Source organism: Bombina bombina, chromosome 9, assembly GCF_027579735.1.
Source record: "Bombina bombina isolate aBomBom1 chromosome 9, aBomBom1.pri, whole genome shotgun sequence".
NCBI lineage: Eukaryota > Metazoa > Chordata > Amphibia > Anura > Bombinatoridae > Bombina > Bombina bombina.
The window spans coordinates 62,495,501-62,512,336 of NC_069507.1; the positions used below are offsets into that span (position 1 = coordinate 62,495,501).

The window sequence follows — 16,836 nt, forward strand, 5'->3', positions numbered from 1 at the left end:
CAGAAGCGACGCATGCCAGACGGTCCCGAAGGTAGAGGGAGCACTTTCAACGTTAGCGAAGCGCACAACTATTCCTATAGAGGACAGCTGCGCTTTCAAAGATCCTATGGATAAAAAATTGGAAGGATTGCTTAAAAAGATTTTTGTTCAGCAAGGCTTCATTCTTCAACCAGTTACGTGCATTATTACTGTCACCTCAGCGGCGTCCTTTTGGTTCGAGGAATTAGAAAGTTCGCTCCAGAAGGAGACTTCATATGAAGAAGTCATGGACAGAATTCACGCACTTAAGTTAGCTAATTCCTTTATATTGGATGCCGCTTTTCAAATAACAAAATTAGTGGCGAAAAACTCAGGTTTTGCTATAGTGGCGCGTAGGGCGCTTTGGCTAAAATCCTGGTCGGCAGATGTGTCGTCCAAGACTAAATTACTTAATATTCCTTTCAAAGGTAAGACCCTTTTTGGGCCGGAATTGAAGGAGATTATTTCAGACATCACTGGGGGTAAGGGCCATGCCCTCCCACAAGATAGGCCTTTCAAGGCTAAGAACAAGTCTAATTTTCGTTCCTTTCGCAATTTCAGGAACGGACCGGCTTCTAACTCTACAGCCTCTAGACAAGAGGGTAACGCTGCCCAGCCCAAACCTGCATGGAAGCCTGTGCAAGGCTGGAACAAGGGTAAACAGGCCAAGAAGCCTACTGCTGCTACCAAGACAGCATGAAGGGGTAGCCCCCGATCCGGGACCGGATCTAGTAGGGGGCAGACTATCTCTCTTTGCTCAGGCTTGGGCAAGAGATGTTTCGGATCCCTGGGCACTAGAAATAGTCTCCCAGGGATACCTTCTAGAGTTCAAGGGACTTCCTCCAAGGGGAAGGTTCCACATGTCTCGCTTATCTTCAGACCAGATAAAGAAACAGGCATTCTTACATTGCGTAGGAGACCTATTAAAGATGGGAGTGATAAACCCAGTCCCCTCAGGGGAACAAGGTCTAGGGTTTTACTCGAACCTGTTTGTAGTTCCCAAAAAAGAGGGAACTTTCAGGCCAATTCTGGATTTAAAGATATTAAACAAATTCCTCAGAGTTCCATCTTTCAAAATGGAAACCATTCGGACGATTTTGCCAACAATCCAGGAAGGTCAATATTTGACTACCGTGGACTTAAAGGATGCGTATCTGCATATCCCTATCCACAAAACTCATCATCAGTTCCTGAGGTTCGCTTTTCTGGACAAACATTACCAGTTCGTGGCTCTTCCATTCGGTTTAGCCACCGCTCCCAGAATTTTCACAAAAGTGCTAGGGTCCCTTCTAGCGGTCCTAAGGCCGAGGGGCATTGCTGTAGCACCTTACCTAGACGACATTTTAATCCAAGCGTCGTCTCTTTCCAAAGCAAGGGCTCATACAGACATTGTTTTAGCCTTTCTCAGATCTCACGGGTGGAAGGTGAACATAGAAAAAAGTTCCCTGTCCCCGTCCACAAGGGTTCCTTTTCTGGGAACTATAATAGATTCTGTGGAAATTAAGATTTTCCTGACAGAGGTCAGAAAGATAAAGCTTCTAAACGCTTGTCGAGTTCTTCATTCTATTCCTCAGCCCTCCATAGCTCAGTGCATGGAAGTAATAGGACTAATGGTTGCAGCAATGGACGTGGTTCCTTTTGCTCGAATTCATTTAAGACCATTGCAGCTGTGCATGCTCAATCAGTGGAATGGGGATTATGCAGACTTGTCTCCCCAAATTCAAGTAGACCAGATAACCAGGGACTCACTACGCTGGTGGTTGACTCAGGATCACCTGTCTCAGGGAATGAGTTTCAGCAGACCGGAGTGGGTCATTGTCACGACCAACGCCAGCCTCTTGGGTTGGGGCGCGGTCTGGGACTCTCTGAAAGCTCAGGGTCTATGGTCTCGGGAAGAGTCTCTTCTCCCGATAAACATTTTGGAACTGAGAGCGATATTCAATGCGCTCCTAGTTTGGCCTCAACTAGCGGAGGCCAGGTTCATAAGATTTCAGTCGGACAACATGACGACTGTAGCGTACATCAATCATCAGGGAGGAACAAAGAGTTCCTTAGCGATGAGAGAGGTATCCAAGATCATCAAATGGGCGGAGGATCACTCCTGCCATCTATCTGCAATTCACATCCCAGGAGTAGACAACTGGGAGGCTGATTATCTGAGTCGTCAGACTTTCCATCCGGGGGAGTTCGAACTTCACCCGGAGGTCTTTGCCCAGTTAACCCAACTATGGGGCAATCCGGATATGGATCTGATGGTGTCCCGTCAGAACTCCAAGGTTTCTCGCTACGGGTCCAGATCCAGGGATCCCAAGGCGGCACTGGTGGATGCATTAGTGGCGCCCTGGTCGTTCAATCTGGCTTATGTGTTTCCACCGTTCCCTCTCCTTCCCAGGCTTGTAGCCAGGATCAAACAGGAGAAGGCCTCGGTGATTCTAATAGCTCCTGCATGGCCACGCAGGACTTGTTATGCAGACCTGGTGAATATGTCATCGGTTCCACCATGGAAGCTACCTTTGAGGCAGGATCTTCTAGTACAAGGTCCATTCAGACATCCAAATCTAGTCTCTCTGCAACTGACTGCTTGGAAATTGAACGCTTGATTCTATCTAAGCGTGGGTTTTCTGATTCGGTTATAGATACTCTGGTTCAAGACAGAAAACCAGTGACTAGGAAAATTTACCATAAGATATGGCAAAAATATATCCGTTGGTGCGATTCCAAAGGATTTTCTTGGAGTAAAATCAAAATTCCTAGAATACTTTCCTTTCTCCAAGAGGGTTTGGATAAAGGTTTGTCAGCTAGCTCCTTAAAAGGACAGATATCTGCTCTGTCTGTTTTGTTACACAAACGACTGGCAGCCGTGCCAGATGTACAGGCGTTTGTACAGGCGTTAGTTAGAATCAAGCCTGTCTACAGACCTATGACTCCTCCTTGGAGTCTAAACTTAGTTCTTTCAGTTCTTCAAGGAGTTCCGTTTGAACCCTTACATTCCACAGATATTAAGTTACTATCTTGGAAAGTTCTGTTTTTGGTTGCTATTTCTTCTGCTAGAAGAGTTTCTGAATTGTCTGCTTTGCAGTGTTCTACTCCCTATCTGGTGTTCCATACAGATAAGGTAGTTTTACGTACCAAGCCTGGTTTTCTTCCAAAGGTGGTTTCCAACAGGAATATTAACCAGGAAATAGTTGTTCCTTCCCTGTGTCCGAATCCAGTTTCAAAGAAGGAACGTTTGGTGCACAACCTAGATGTGGTCCGTGCTCTAAAATTCTACTTAGAGGCAACTAAGGATTTCAGACAAACTTCATCCTTGTTTGTTGTTTATTCTGGTAAGAGGAGAGGACAGAAAGCTACTGCTACCTCTCTTTCCTTTTGGCTGAAAAGCATAATCCGATTGGCTTATGAGACTGCCGGACGGCAGCCTCCTGAAAGAATTACAGCTCACTCTACTAGGGTTGTGGCTTCCACATGGGCCTTCAAGAACGAGGCTTCTGTTGATCAGATCTGTAAGGCAGCGACTTGGTCCTCACTGCACACTTTTACAAAATTTTACAAATTCGATACTTTTGCTTCTTCGGAGGCTGTTTTTGGGAGAAAGGTTTTGCAAGCCGTGGTGCCTTCCGTTTAGGTCGCCTGACTTGTTCCCTCCCTTCATCCGTGTCCTAAAGCTTTGGTATTGGTTCCCACAAGTAAGGATGAAGCCGTGGACCGGACACACCTATGTAGGAGAAAACAGAATTTATATCTTACCTGATAAATTCCTTTCTCCTACGGTGTGTCCGGTCCACGGCCCGCCCTGGCTTTTTTGTCAGGCTTAAATTTTTTTATCTCTATACACTACAGTCACCACGGCACCCTATAGTTTCTCCTTTTTCTCCTAACCGTCGGTCGAATGACTGGGGGGCGGGGCCAGGGGAGGGGCTATATGGACAGCTTTTGCTGTGTGCCTCTTTGCCATTTCCTGTTAGGGAAGAGAATATTCCCACAAGTAAGGATGAAGCCGTGGACCGGACACACCGTAGGAGAAAGGAATTTATCAGGTAAGATATAAATTCTGTTTTTAAAAGTAATTATTGCATTTTAAAAATGAATAATGGCTTGTCATGATAAGTATTTTTTTCTTCTTCTGATTGGTTACTGCACTTATATGCCTCATCCAATGAGTTAATCTACTTTCCAATAATGTATTGCTGCACATTCAACAAAGGATATCAAGAGAATAAAGCAAATTATATATAAAAAAAAAGTAAACTGAAAAGTTTAAAATTGTATGTTCTGTCTGAATCACGAAAGAAAAATTGTGAGTTTTATGTCCCTTTAATTCTTCAGTGAATTATTTATATTTTAAAAAAATCATTTAGAATACAGTCTATTTAGTAAATACAGAAGTAAGATGCCAAATTGGGGCAAATAGTGTGAGTCTTACACTATTATTTTGTAGGGAAAAATCTTGAAAAAGGAAGGATGAAGACTTACCTGATCGGCTTTTGAAGTTGACTCTACCTCTTGGCTCTCTAGAAAGGAAGAAGTTAAAAGTGGAAAGATATTGAGGAGTATGTTGAGGTTGGAATTTATATTGATATTGAGTCATGAATGAGTTGGCACCTTGACAGGGAAGATAGCTTCCTTCTTTCCTGGTCCTGTAGGAAAAACTAGCTCTAAAGAAAATGATTCTGGCTGAGGCTTTAGCCATATTAATAGATGAAAAGTAATTCAAATACAGTAGATGTTGATATTTTTTATAAATTGTTACCTGAACAAAAATCATTTGGCCTCTAAATTGGACAAATCAGAGAGTTTTTAATGGATTTGTTAAAGGGACACTGAACCCTAATTTTTTCTTTCGTGATTTAGATAGAGCATGCAATTTTAAGCAACTTTCAAATTTACTCCTATTATCATTTTTTCTTTGTTCTCTTGCTATCTTTATTTAAAAAAGAAGGCATCTAAGCTATTTTTTGGTTCAGTACACTGGACAACACTTGTTTATTGGTCGGTTAAATGAATCCACCAACCAGCAAGAACAACCCAGGTTGTTCACCAAAAATGGGCCAGGATCTAAACTTAGATTCTTGCTTTTCAAATAAAGCAAGAATCTAAGTTTAGATCCTGGCCATTCTTGTCGGATCAGGTCCGCAAGACCTCGCTGAATGCAGAGAGCAATTCGCTCTCCGTATTCAGCATTGCACCAGCAGCTCACAAGAGCTGCTGGTGCAATGCCGCACCCTGCAGACTCGCGGCCAATGGGCCGCCAGCAGGGAGGTGTCAATCAATCCGATCGTACTTGATCGGGTTGAATTGCTGCGATTCCTGTCCGCTTCATAAGAGCAGGCGGACAGGGCTATGGAGCAGCGGTCTTTAGACTGCTGCTTCATAACTGGTGTTTCTGGCGAGTCTGAAGACTCGCCAGAAACACGGCCCTTCAAGCTCCATTCGGAGCTTGATAAATGGGCCTCTCTATCTGAATCACCAAAGAAAAAATTTGGGTTTAGTGTCCCTTTAAGGATATTTCTTCTTCTCATGGGTGATAAAGCAGCACTGAGAATTCCAGTAAATATGTACCCACTCACAAATGACACAAGGGTGGAAAAAAAGTGTCATTGGTGATAGCCATACCTACTAATTCAAAGATCTTAATAGTGGACCAAATGCAGACATCCCAACTCTCCCTGAAGTTCAGAGAGTCTCCCTGATTTTAATAGTGACTCCCTGATGCCAGCAAATGGAATGCAATCTCCCTGAAACTCCAAGAACCATGATCCAATGTGGCCCAAATCCGGAAGAGTGTTTCTTTAAGCAATGCCTTTAGTTGCTGGGACGTTATAGAACCCTCAAAGCATCCGTAACCATAAAGCCCCCACTGATTTTAATAAAATAAAAACACAAATACTACCTTATTTACTGCAAGTAATTAAACTTCATATTTTAAAATATTTAAGCATTCAACAAGCGTATGGTCACTGGAAAATAGGTTTGTTGTTGTATGTGGGTGTGCAATAAAGCTACTTTTTTTAATGTGATGTTAGTGGGAAGCTACTTTAATGATAAGTCTCTATCTTATTTAGGGTTTCAAGGTGTCCAATATATAACTGGGGGGGGGGGGGGGGGCGCAGTAGCGGGAGAAGCCACCTCCCTGAAATGAGTTTTTGCAGGTTGGGATGTCTGCAAATGCATCTAGCAGTTTATTTTGGTATAGCTGCTTTCATGGTCATTTCTTCTCACATTGTGGTGCTGACCTTTTTTAGTTATTCAATCCATGGATTTAATGCATCTTTTGTCAGATGTATAGAATCCATAGATCCCTGAAGAAGTAAAAACTGGTACTTAAGCACGGATGTAATACAGTCAAGGAGAGACTGGAGCTGTCTGCTGCTTTTAATCTGGGAAGACACTATCGTTAGCTGTTCACACAGACTTGTTTGTTGTACTTTCATGGTCATTGTTTACATATAGGTGCCAGATGTAGAAAAATATGTTTTGGATCCAGTTCAGAGACAGAAGTAGAATAATATGAAACAGTGAGTCTGGGACACTCAACTCGCAAGTTGCTTCTTGTTTTTATTTTTAAAGAGACAGTAAACACCATTAGATTTTATATAAAATGTTTATTTCATTTATGTGTAATGAAACAACTTTGCTTTATTATTTATTTTTCCCTCTTTTCATTTCGTTCAGCTCTGAAAATTGAGCATTTTAAAATTCTCATAACATGAAATGCACTTACTGACTTATCAAGGCTAACTCTGCTACATATGTTCCCCTAATTGGATTTAACTGACAGCTGCAAAACAATTAATTTTAAACTAACATTATGAATGTTGCTAGCCTTTTGGTCTGCAGACTATAGCCCACATTGACTCTTCCAAATAAGGCAAATTGTGGGTGGAGTTTGGCTACTGAATATTAACTGCAGTAAAAAAAGATGTAAATTTTGATATGTTATTCTATAGCTGCAGAAATGTCCCTTTAACACAGATACACCCCTGACCCCTTCCCACTTTAACCCCTTACTGTATTTCTATAGCATTGTAATGTGTATTTATATGCACATTAGCAAACCATAATAATTTATAACAGGTTTTTATTATGTATTACAGGGGTTGACAAATCTGTTTCAAATTTAGGAGCCAGTAAGAATATTTAGGAGCCAGTAAGAATATTTAGGAGCCAGGCATACTTTTCAAAGCCAGACAGTGGTATTTGTACATAAGATTGCTGTTTTTACTCAATCTGTTTCTTTTTATGTTCAATTTGATTTAACACATTTGTTTTTACTAAAGGAGTACTATTTCATATCCCTCTAAAAGAGACTTTTCAGTTTTCATCTATTATCAAATGTATTTCACTCTCTTGTTATCCTTTGTTAAAATGCATACCTAGGTAGGCTCAGGAGCTGCAGTGTACTATTGGGAGTTAGCTGATGATTGGTGGTTACCTCTTGTCTTTAGCTTACTTGATGTGTTTATCTAAATGTCCTTTGTAGGAGCAATATACAAGCAATAATAAATTATATCATTTTACTTATGCAATTTGTATGTTCCTTTAAACACATAGTTGTAAGCAAGCAGACTAATAATAAAATATTCTAACACAATAAAGCATTTATTATGCACGTTTGTGTCCCTTTAAGCTTGGAATAGAATGAATACAAATAAAGATTACATTATATAAAATCAAGTCTATAAAGATGCCACTAGAGGGAGCCATAAGAGAAGGAATAAAGAAAATGAGCTAAAAGTGCAGAGTGACCGAGGAAGCAACTATTGATCTGTGCTGTGAGGGAGATAATGACGCATCTGACAGGAGAAAAGGGCGGGAAGACTCCAGACCGCCCACAAAATGGTGCCTCAAAAAAGGCATATGAGCTGTACTAACGAGAAAGAGAAATCTTATATGAATAAGGGAAGCAGGAAAAAGAAGCAGGTAAAAAATGAAGGCAAATAAAAAATATTAAGATGAAACTAAAAATAAAGACAAATTAAAGGATACATTCTAAACAGATTAGAACAGAGAAAAACATGTTTATTTATAGCTCCCCTGGATCTGACTGGATTGAACCTAAACTAACTGATGAAATATTAAAGGGCTGAAGATATAGGGGAAAATTATTATAAAGTAAGTAAAAAATCAATGTGTAATAAACTGTGTATAAAAGTCAGATTATGTAACAAGAATTCTTAACATCAAATAGAATGAGGACAACTGGGCAGTTACTGGTCACTTTATGGTCAGTATGGTTTCTTTGATTGGTCTATTTCTGTTGCACCACCTACTTCTCTATTTTGATTGGCTGCTGTAATTTTGTGGATTTTGGGCTCTGTTAAAGGGACATAATACTCATATGCTAAATCACTTGAAACTGATGCCGCTGTAAAAAGCTGTAAAAATATCACCTGAGCATCTCTATGTAAAAAAGGAAGATATTTTACCTCACAATGTCCTCAGTTTAGCAGAGTAAGTTCTGTGTAAAAAGTTATACTCAGCTGCTGCCCAGCTGCAGGTAAAAAAAAAAAAAAAAAATGAAGAAATGAACAGCAGCCAATCAGCATCAGCAGTGCTGAGGTCATGAACTCTTACTGTGATCTCATGAGATTTCGCTTAACTCCCTTGAGATTTCATAGTAAACTTCCTTAAAGGGACACCAGCATTTTTATTGTTTTAAAAGATAGATTATCCCTTTATTACCCATTTCCCAGTTTCCCAGTTTTGCATAACCAACACAGTTATAATAATACACTTTTAACCTCTGTGATTATCTTGTATCTAAGCCTCTGCAAACTGCCCCCTTATTTCAGTTCTTTTGACAGACTTGCAGTCTAGCCAATCAGTGTCTGCTCCCAGATAACTTCTCGTGCACAAGCACAGTGTTATCTATATGAAATACGTGAACTAACACCCTCTAGTGGTGAAAAACTGTTAAAATGCAATCTGAAAGAGGTGGGCTTCAAGGTCTAAGAAATTAGCATATGAACCTCCTAGGTTAAGCTTTCAACTAAGAATACCAAGAGAACAAAGCAAAATTGGTGATAAAAGTAAATTGGAAAATTGTTTAAAATTACATGCTCTATCTGAATCATAAAATTTTATTTTGGCCTAGACTGTCCCTTTAAACTGAATAGGGAAATAAGATGAGTGTGCACATAAGCTCACTCCCTTAGCTGTCCCGGGACAGACATACTGATATGCTGCTTAGAAGTCCTTTACAATGGGAGGTGGCTACTGAGGAATTTTTGAGGTAAAATATCTTTCTTTTTTACATAGAGATGTTCAGGTGATATTTTCTAGCCAGCTTTTTACAGATATGCTGTTTCAACATATGGGTATCATGACCCTTTAATATACTGTACCTTATTTAAAGGGACAGACTGCTGGGTACAGCTAGAGAAGCATGGTTACTCCTCACCATTTTTTTTGTTTTCCTCCTGTGCTTGCAGCCATCTTCAGAGACATTCCCTTATTTTAACCCTTTACAGGTACCGGTTGGTGAAGCTTCACTACTTCATATTGGCGGCGCTATCAGCTTAGGCATTCTTGAACTGTCTGACAGAAGCATTGCGTATTCACGGATCAGTGGCGTTTTCTGCTTTTTATAGCTCTGTTGGGTGCTTCGTAATACAGAACTGAAGCTTTACTGTCTGCATGGCTCTATATTATTAATTTATCTTTTTTTATACAGCTATCATTTAATTTAAACAGAAACAGAGCCATGTTTTTTTTTTTTTATTTACCTATCAAAAAAATATATTTTTTTAGTAGACACCCCAAAGTATTGATCTAGGCCCATTTTGGTATATTTCATGCCACCATTTCACCGCCAAATGCGATCAAATAAAAAAAATCTTTAACTTTTTTACAAACTTTAGGTTTCTCACTGAAATTATTTGCAAACAGCTTGTGCAATCATCGCACAAATTGTTGTAAAAGCTTCTCTGGGATCCCCTTTGTTCAGAAATAGCAGACATATATGGCTTTGCTATTGCTTTTTGATAATTAGAAGTCTGTTAATTGCAGCTGCGCACCACACTTTTATTATTCCCAGCGGTGAATGGGGTTAATTGGGTAATTGTAAGGTTAAACTTTGAACTCTGAAACCTGCAAAAATGTAAACTTCAAACTTTGTATTGTGCTAACCAGAAGCACTTAAAAGAGCTATGGAAAAGCTGGCAATAGCACTGATCTATAAAATAAGGAAAAATACAGCTCTGAAGAGAGATGCAGGAGATAAAACCTCCCAACATTTGTGGCTAGGTATAAGGTACTCGGGAGGTTGAGAGGGCTGTCACCTTATTGTAGGTTGGGCTATGTCAGTGGGGTTGTGAGTGGATACTGGGTGGTATTAAGGGCCTGTCAATAGGTGGGTGTGTGTGTTTATGGGCGTATCTGGGCAGTCTTTGGGTGGGATTAAGGGAAATTCTGCAAATAGGACATATGGCTGTATCAGAGGGACTTTGGACAGATCTCAGAATCTGGGATTGTCTTTTTCAAATAGGGACTTGGGAGGTCTGAACCCATAGCATGGTGAGTAGTAACCATTCTGTTGACTGTCCCTTTAAATGTTTCTATTTTTATGTATTTATTGATATTATAGTCATAGCTGTGGTTATGCGCTAGAAAGCTGCATTGAGTGAGCATTAAAGAACATAAAGCAAAACAAAATTATTATTTTTTATTGTTATTCTAAGAAAACTATAAACTTATAACCATTACTGTAATTCAATGACAGATTAAATAATCTATGATAAAGGCAGATTTTATTCCCTAATACCCTGCACCTCACCAGTATATAAGGTTTTGCAGTAATGATTAGAACCACCTTGAAGTTGCATAATCAGATTGTCAGCTTTTGTGCACTGGTGTTTGTTACTCTGTGTTTACCCAACAGTAATTAATTATAGAAATGAAATATCAGAATAGAATTTAAGAAGAAAACAAAACTAAACAGAATTGACCAACTTTTTACACATCTGAGTAATAGCACATACAGTCCCACCTAGTTTAAATGTTTGCATCCATGTAAGATCATTGAGCCTCCTACAGCTTGCCTAAATATTGAGCCATTTGATGGGAGGGAATATCCTGAAAAAGGATGAACTAGAATAAAAAATAATAACTTGTGGTAATGACTGCAGTATTTCATTTGTAATTTTCTGTATGTAGACTATAATGAAAGGAACCAGTATGTAAAAATCTTGTATTATAAATGCTTTTTATTATTGATATATTAATTAATTGACCATTGTGATACATTTTGCAGCACAACACCAGCAGGATCAAGCAGCAGTTATCAAACAACGAAGTCCATGGAGAGTATTGAGAATACCCATAATATATTATAGCAGACATAACCAAATGAGAGTATTGAGTAGAACAAGAGGAATGAGAGGTCAGTGACAGAAGATGCAATAATGAATAAGGCTTTATAACAGATCAGCAGAACCTCTCTTCTTATCACTCCCAGCGTCTCCGGACCCTCCAAATAGAACAACAGAGATGATTAAGAGCAAGAGGAAGGAACAACATATTACGGTGAAATCATCTAATGTTGGTAAAGACATCAAGCTTTTTCTCACTGATGAACCTCAAACAATTCCATCTCTGCCTGTTAAGGATTAATATTATTGGGTCATGTTTAATTTGTTTAATGGAATATGAAAATGAGGACCTGCATATGAGCATTCCCTGCAATTACACATTTCATGTTACATGCTTATCAAGGTGGCTGCTAGAAAATTACAGTTGTCTGATTTCGAAAAGAATTGAATCCAACAATGATCATTACCTAATATTCTATATTCAGGACTATTTTACACCCCAGCACAGTACCAAAATTAAGTTGTATTGACTTTGTTCATCCTCAATACTTTAACACTCGTGCACTAACAATTCCAATGTTCTTAGCATAGAAGAGAATGTTCTGTTTATTTTTAAATATATATTTCTATATATATATCTGATGATTTTTGTGTTTTTCTTGTTTTTCTTTAGGTATTCAACAGGAAAGGGATTAAATGTGTGTATGTATGTGTAAATACGTTTGCACGCCATTCAATCTAGCCCATTATAGGTACCATTGTAAATATTAAATTGTAAATACTCAGTTGACAGTGTTGCTATTCATTCAAGTGAGACAACAACTCTATGAGTCAATTCTGACTTTATAGCACATATTGTTTCGAAAGTGGGATACCTAAGCATCTATACAGCTGGGAAAGATGAATGAGAAGGGATATTACATGGAGCATACTAAGGAGGGCAATACAATTTCACAGTAGACCGAAGATATGAGAAGGGATAATACATGGAGCATACTAAGGAGAGCAATACAATTTCACAGTAGGCGGAAGCTGGTGAGAATGCAGAGGAAAGCAAGAGGAATGAGAAGCCGAACAGAGTGAGTTCAGTAGGGTTTCTGATCACTGCCTCTGCGTTGTACAAAGAGTCAATTAACAGCTAGAGCAAGAGTAAACCGTTTACGGTGGAATATTTAATCTAGTACTGGGGAAGATGCCCAGGCTCTGCTAACAGAGAAACACAATCAGTTCCATATCAGACTGCACAGGAGGAAAGATCCAGGAGTCATGTTCTATTTGCTTGATGGACAATGAAAATCAGGTCTAATATGCCCTGCAACCATCAATTTCACGTTGAACGCTCAGCTAGGTGGCTGACAGAAAATGACAGTTGTCCATTTTGCAGCACAAGAATGGATACTGACAATGAATATATCCCACAGGAAAGTGAAGAAGCAATAATGTTTTATTCTGGAAGATATTACACTCTTATGGAAATAAATTAGAGGGGTTATAGATGCCATTGGACACATTACATTGTAAATGGTTAAAATCTACTTATAGTGTTGCTTTTTATAACACATCCAAAGATCAAATCTGTCTTTATAGCATTTAGTAATGTAAAAATATTTAAAGTAAATGATAACTCAAAATTATACAGTCATATAATATGAAACATTGTCTATAACATCCAATCCCTCTTTTAAGGGGACCTTAAAATCAAACGTGTTCTAGGTTTATACAGCCCCAGTTTTCTTTTTCCAGGCATTTTAAAATGTTAAGTGTAGGAAAAAAGGCTACTTTTATATTTTTTTTTAAACACCGAGATTGACAGCATGTGAGCATGGAAAGTACACACTAATCAGCAACCGGTTAAACTCAGAGATTTGAAAATCTGTTCCCTAGATTTTTGTAAAAGCTAATCTCTCATAAGCAGTCAGCAATGGGGAAAGCTGTGCATGTGGCACAATTAAAAAAAAAAAAAAAAAAAAAGTAATGGTGGAAGCCTGGGTGTGTCTGATAATCCTTTGAACAGTTATGCAGACATTCAGAAGAGATGATTGATAACAATGAGCAAGCAACATGTTGCTAAATGCTGCTGCTTTCCCCCGAGTAACTGATGACAATAAATAGCCCTCAGACAGACAGGGCCCACAGTGTGCACTTTTTTAGAAATAAACAGGGGAGGTGATCTGGACTTCCAGCAATTTCCCCATAGATGTAGTGGAACCATACGTGTCAGGGTCTCTGATTGTCTCTTAGCGATCCTCCATTCCAGCGATTCTATGTTGTGTAAAAAACCTGCAGTCATCTGCTTTTTACTTTATGGCAATCATGGTTCCCTACAGCAGCCTAAGAGTTTTACCAGCCACTTGGAGCCAAATAACACTGGGCTTTGGGTGTAACGTCAAGCAGTATGGCAGTTGTAACGGTGAGTATGGAGTTAGTGCAAGACTAAAACCCATGTTCCAGGACCATTTTTAGTTGCCTGGGATCTTAGAGTCCTGATTTATATTATCATTTTGCCACAGAGTAAGAAGAAATGAGTTTGTGAACAGGCACTGCCTTGTTTCGTAATGAATTCAATACTTCATTTTAGGTTTTACTTATGTAAACAGCAATTTACCATTATAATATTCGTAGCTCATTCCTTGGTTTCTGCCCCAACAATAAGAGGCTCTACAAAATGATCATATAGGAACAGAATTTTTTTTTTTAAATAAATTTGTATTTAAGTGAGAGCTTAAAGGGACATTAAACACTAAGGGCCAGATTACGAGTGGTGCATTAAGAGCAAGGCACAATCGAAAATGGGTTTATCGTGGGTGTTTGCAAGCACCTGGTTTACCGCTCGTATTATTGTTGAAAGTAGACATGAACGCATGAGCACAATCACGATTTACTCTAGAATGATTACCGCGATCTCAGAGCTCTGGTTCGCGAAACAAAAAGTGTCACAAAATACATCAAAATACATTACAAAATACAGTTACCTCATAATAACACCATCTAATAAAATATATATATTTTTTGTTAATTGCACAAAAAGTTATGTAAAAGATATGAGGAAAAGAAAGGGCTTTAAAATTGAGATACATATATATACATGTCTAAAGATGTATGTTTATATATATATATATATATATGTGTATGTATATGTTTATATGTGTGTACATATGTATTTATATGTGTATATATGTATTGATAGACATAAATACATATGTACACACAAATATATAAGTGCATTGGAGCCCTTTGCAGTTAAAGTGATTAAAGTTTAATTAATAAGTGCCTGGTATCTAATAATAATCTTAAAAACAGGGGCACTTTCATTCATTAAAGTGATGGTAAATTTAGTACAATATAAAGGTAAATTCTTATTCCTCTAGTCAGTACCACCTAAATCGCTAGTTTGTTTTTTTTTTAGATCTCAAACGTTTGACTTTAATTTTAGATATAACTTACTTAGCGTTATTGTTCTTTGCTCCGCCCCCGGAATTACTTCCTGATCAGTTCATATTCAGATGTAGAGAGCAGTACCACCCGCACTCTACGTCATTATATGGGCACCTTGGTCTTCACCATTAGCTTTGCGCATGTTATGTGACTATCAGTATGCTATTTAACATGTAACGCATGCGCTTAGCTAACGATGGACGTGTTTGGGTATTTCACAGTTGCCCCCTGGCTGGGATTTTGATTGTAAGAAAAAAAATGTGACTTTGAAAATCAATGGCGGCAATTGTACGGGCAGAGGAAAGGAGGTAACATTTCATAATATAAAGATTAAATATTTCCCAATAATTACAGATTTCAACGTTTTCATGAATGAAAGTCCATTTATTTTTTTTAATTGCTATCAGATCGAATGTTTCAGGTTATCATAGTTTACCTTCACTTTAAATGTTACAAAGACACTTATTTTTAAAAATACCTTTGCGGTATGGTAAACATAAAGCTGATCCTCCGCCCGCAGCTCTTGCTTTCATTAGCATATTGATGACAATCTGGCTTTGTCCAATTGTTGCGTGCCTCACGAGCTGGACGCCAAAGGGGGCACACAATGATTGGAGAAAGCTGGATTCGCCATCGATCTGCTAAAGAAAGCAGGAGCTGTGGGTGGAGAATCAGCGTTATGTTTACCATAACGCAAAGGTAATTATTTTTTAAAAATAAGCGTCTTTGTAAAGTTTAATGAATGAAAGTGCCTCTGTTATTAAGATTATTTTTAGATACTGGGCACTTATTGATTAAACTTTACAATCACTTTAAGTAGATGAAAATATGAAAAAGCATATTTATGCAATATTCATGTTTTTTCTTAGTAAATATCTGACATTCCAATATTCTGCAAATAGGGAATATGTTCTAAGTATTTCTAAATACATATTCCTATATATATATGAATAAATTGCACCAAAATACCATCAGAAATATATTCATAACATATTCTGTTATGTGAAGAACATTGGAATGTGAAATACTTATATTTTCATGTCGGGTTAGCGCTCTTGAGAATATGCAATCGGGTTTGCGTGCAAGTAGGGTGTTTTTTCCCCACTTTTTTTTCTCCGTTGACTTCTATGGGGGAATACGTTATCGCCTGCAATATTATAAGTTCATTTTTTTACGGGTGTCGAGTTAGCGCGCAAGCAAAAACTTTATATTCAACTTGTAATACGAGCGTTAATTACAACTCCACTTGTAATCTGGCCCTAAATAGACTTCATGCACCCCCTCTAATTATGGGTTCTGCAGTTTTAACTGCAGGTATCTGAAGGAGAGTTGCTGCATATGCTCAAACACGTCAGCACTGACCCATAACTAGAGGGGAGAGGGAAATAACCTCAACAAGCTTAAAGAAATGTATTTAGTGCTAAATGTTTCATAATATCTCTGGCTTGTAAGTTATTTGACATCTGATCTTCAGGGATTTAACACAAAGAGCCAAATTACTAGTGGAGTGATACTGATTGTAAGTGGTGCATTTCTTTGCACTTGGCCTTGCAGGTTTAGTTGCAAGTCATTGGTTAAAAATCTGACTAAATACTTGTTTTATGTGAGTGGCTATTTTAGTACATCCCATACTTTTAATGCAAAGTGATAGTGTGCTGGTCAAATTAACCTTGACATTGTTGATTGTTGTTAGCTGGTGGATAGTATTATCCTGGTAAATGCATACATTTTGTTTTCTAAAATACTAAAGATCTGCTTTATTTACTAAAATTAAGCCATGTTCCTGCATTAGTAGGCACTTACATGGCTTATTTTTTAAACAAATAATGCCGGCACTTGGCCTGTTTAAAAAAATGTCATGTGACTGCATTGGCTGTTGGAAATGTTATGCCATGTGTCTACATTATTTGTTAAATGCCATGCTCATGCACAGGGGGGTTTAAAACATCCAAAATTATTTTTTGTTTGAGAATGGGTCCCTTATGTGGTAGCTAAGGGGCAATTTGCGATAATCAAGTGAAATTGTTTCCTTTTTGGAGAATTAAAATGTTCAAGCCAATCTCCTCTTATTACA

At 38.3% G+C, this 16,836-nt stretch overlaps 1 long non-coding RNA gene across 1 annotated transcript; it reads left to right on the forward strand.

Moving 5' to 3' along the window:
• The first annotated feature begins 7,849 nt into the window (after positions 1-7,849).
• On the forward strand, positions 7,850-11,969 carry LOC128639523 (uncharacterized). Its single transcript, XR_008399213.1, has 2 exons — positions 7,850-7,938; positions 11,270-11,969. It is a non-coding gene; the product is annotated as an uncharacterized LOC128639523 (long non-coding RNA).
• Positions 11,970-16,836: the final 4,867 nt, after the last annotated feature.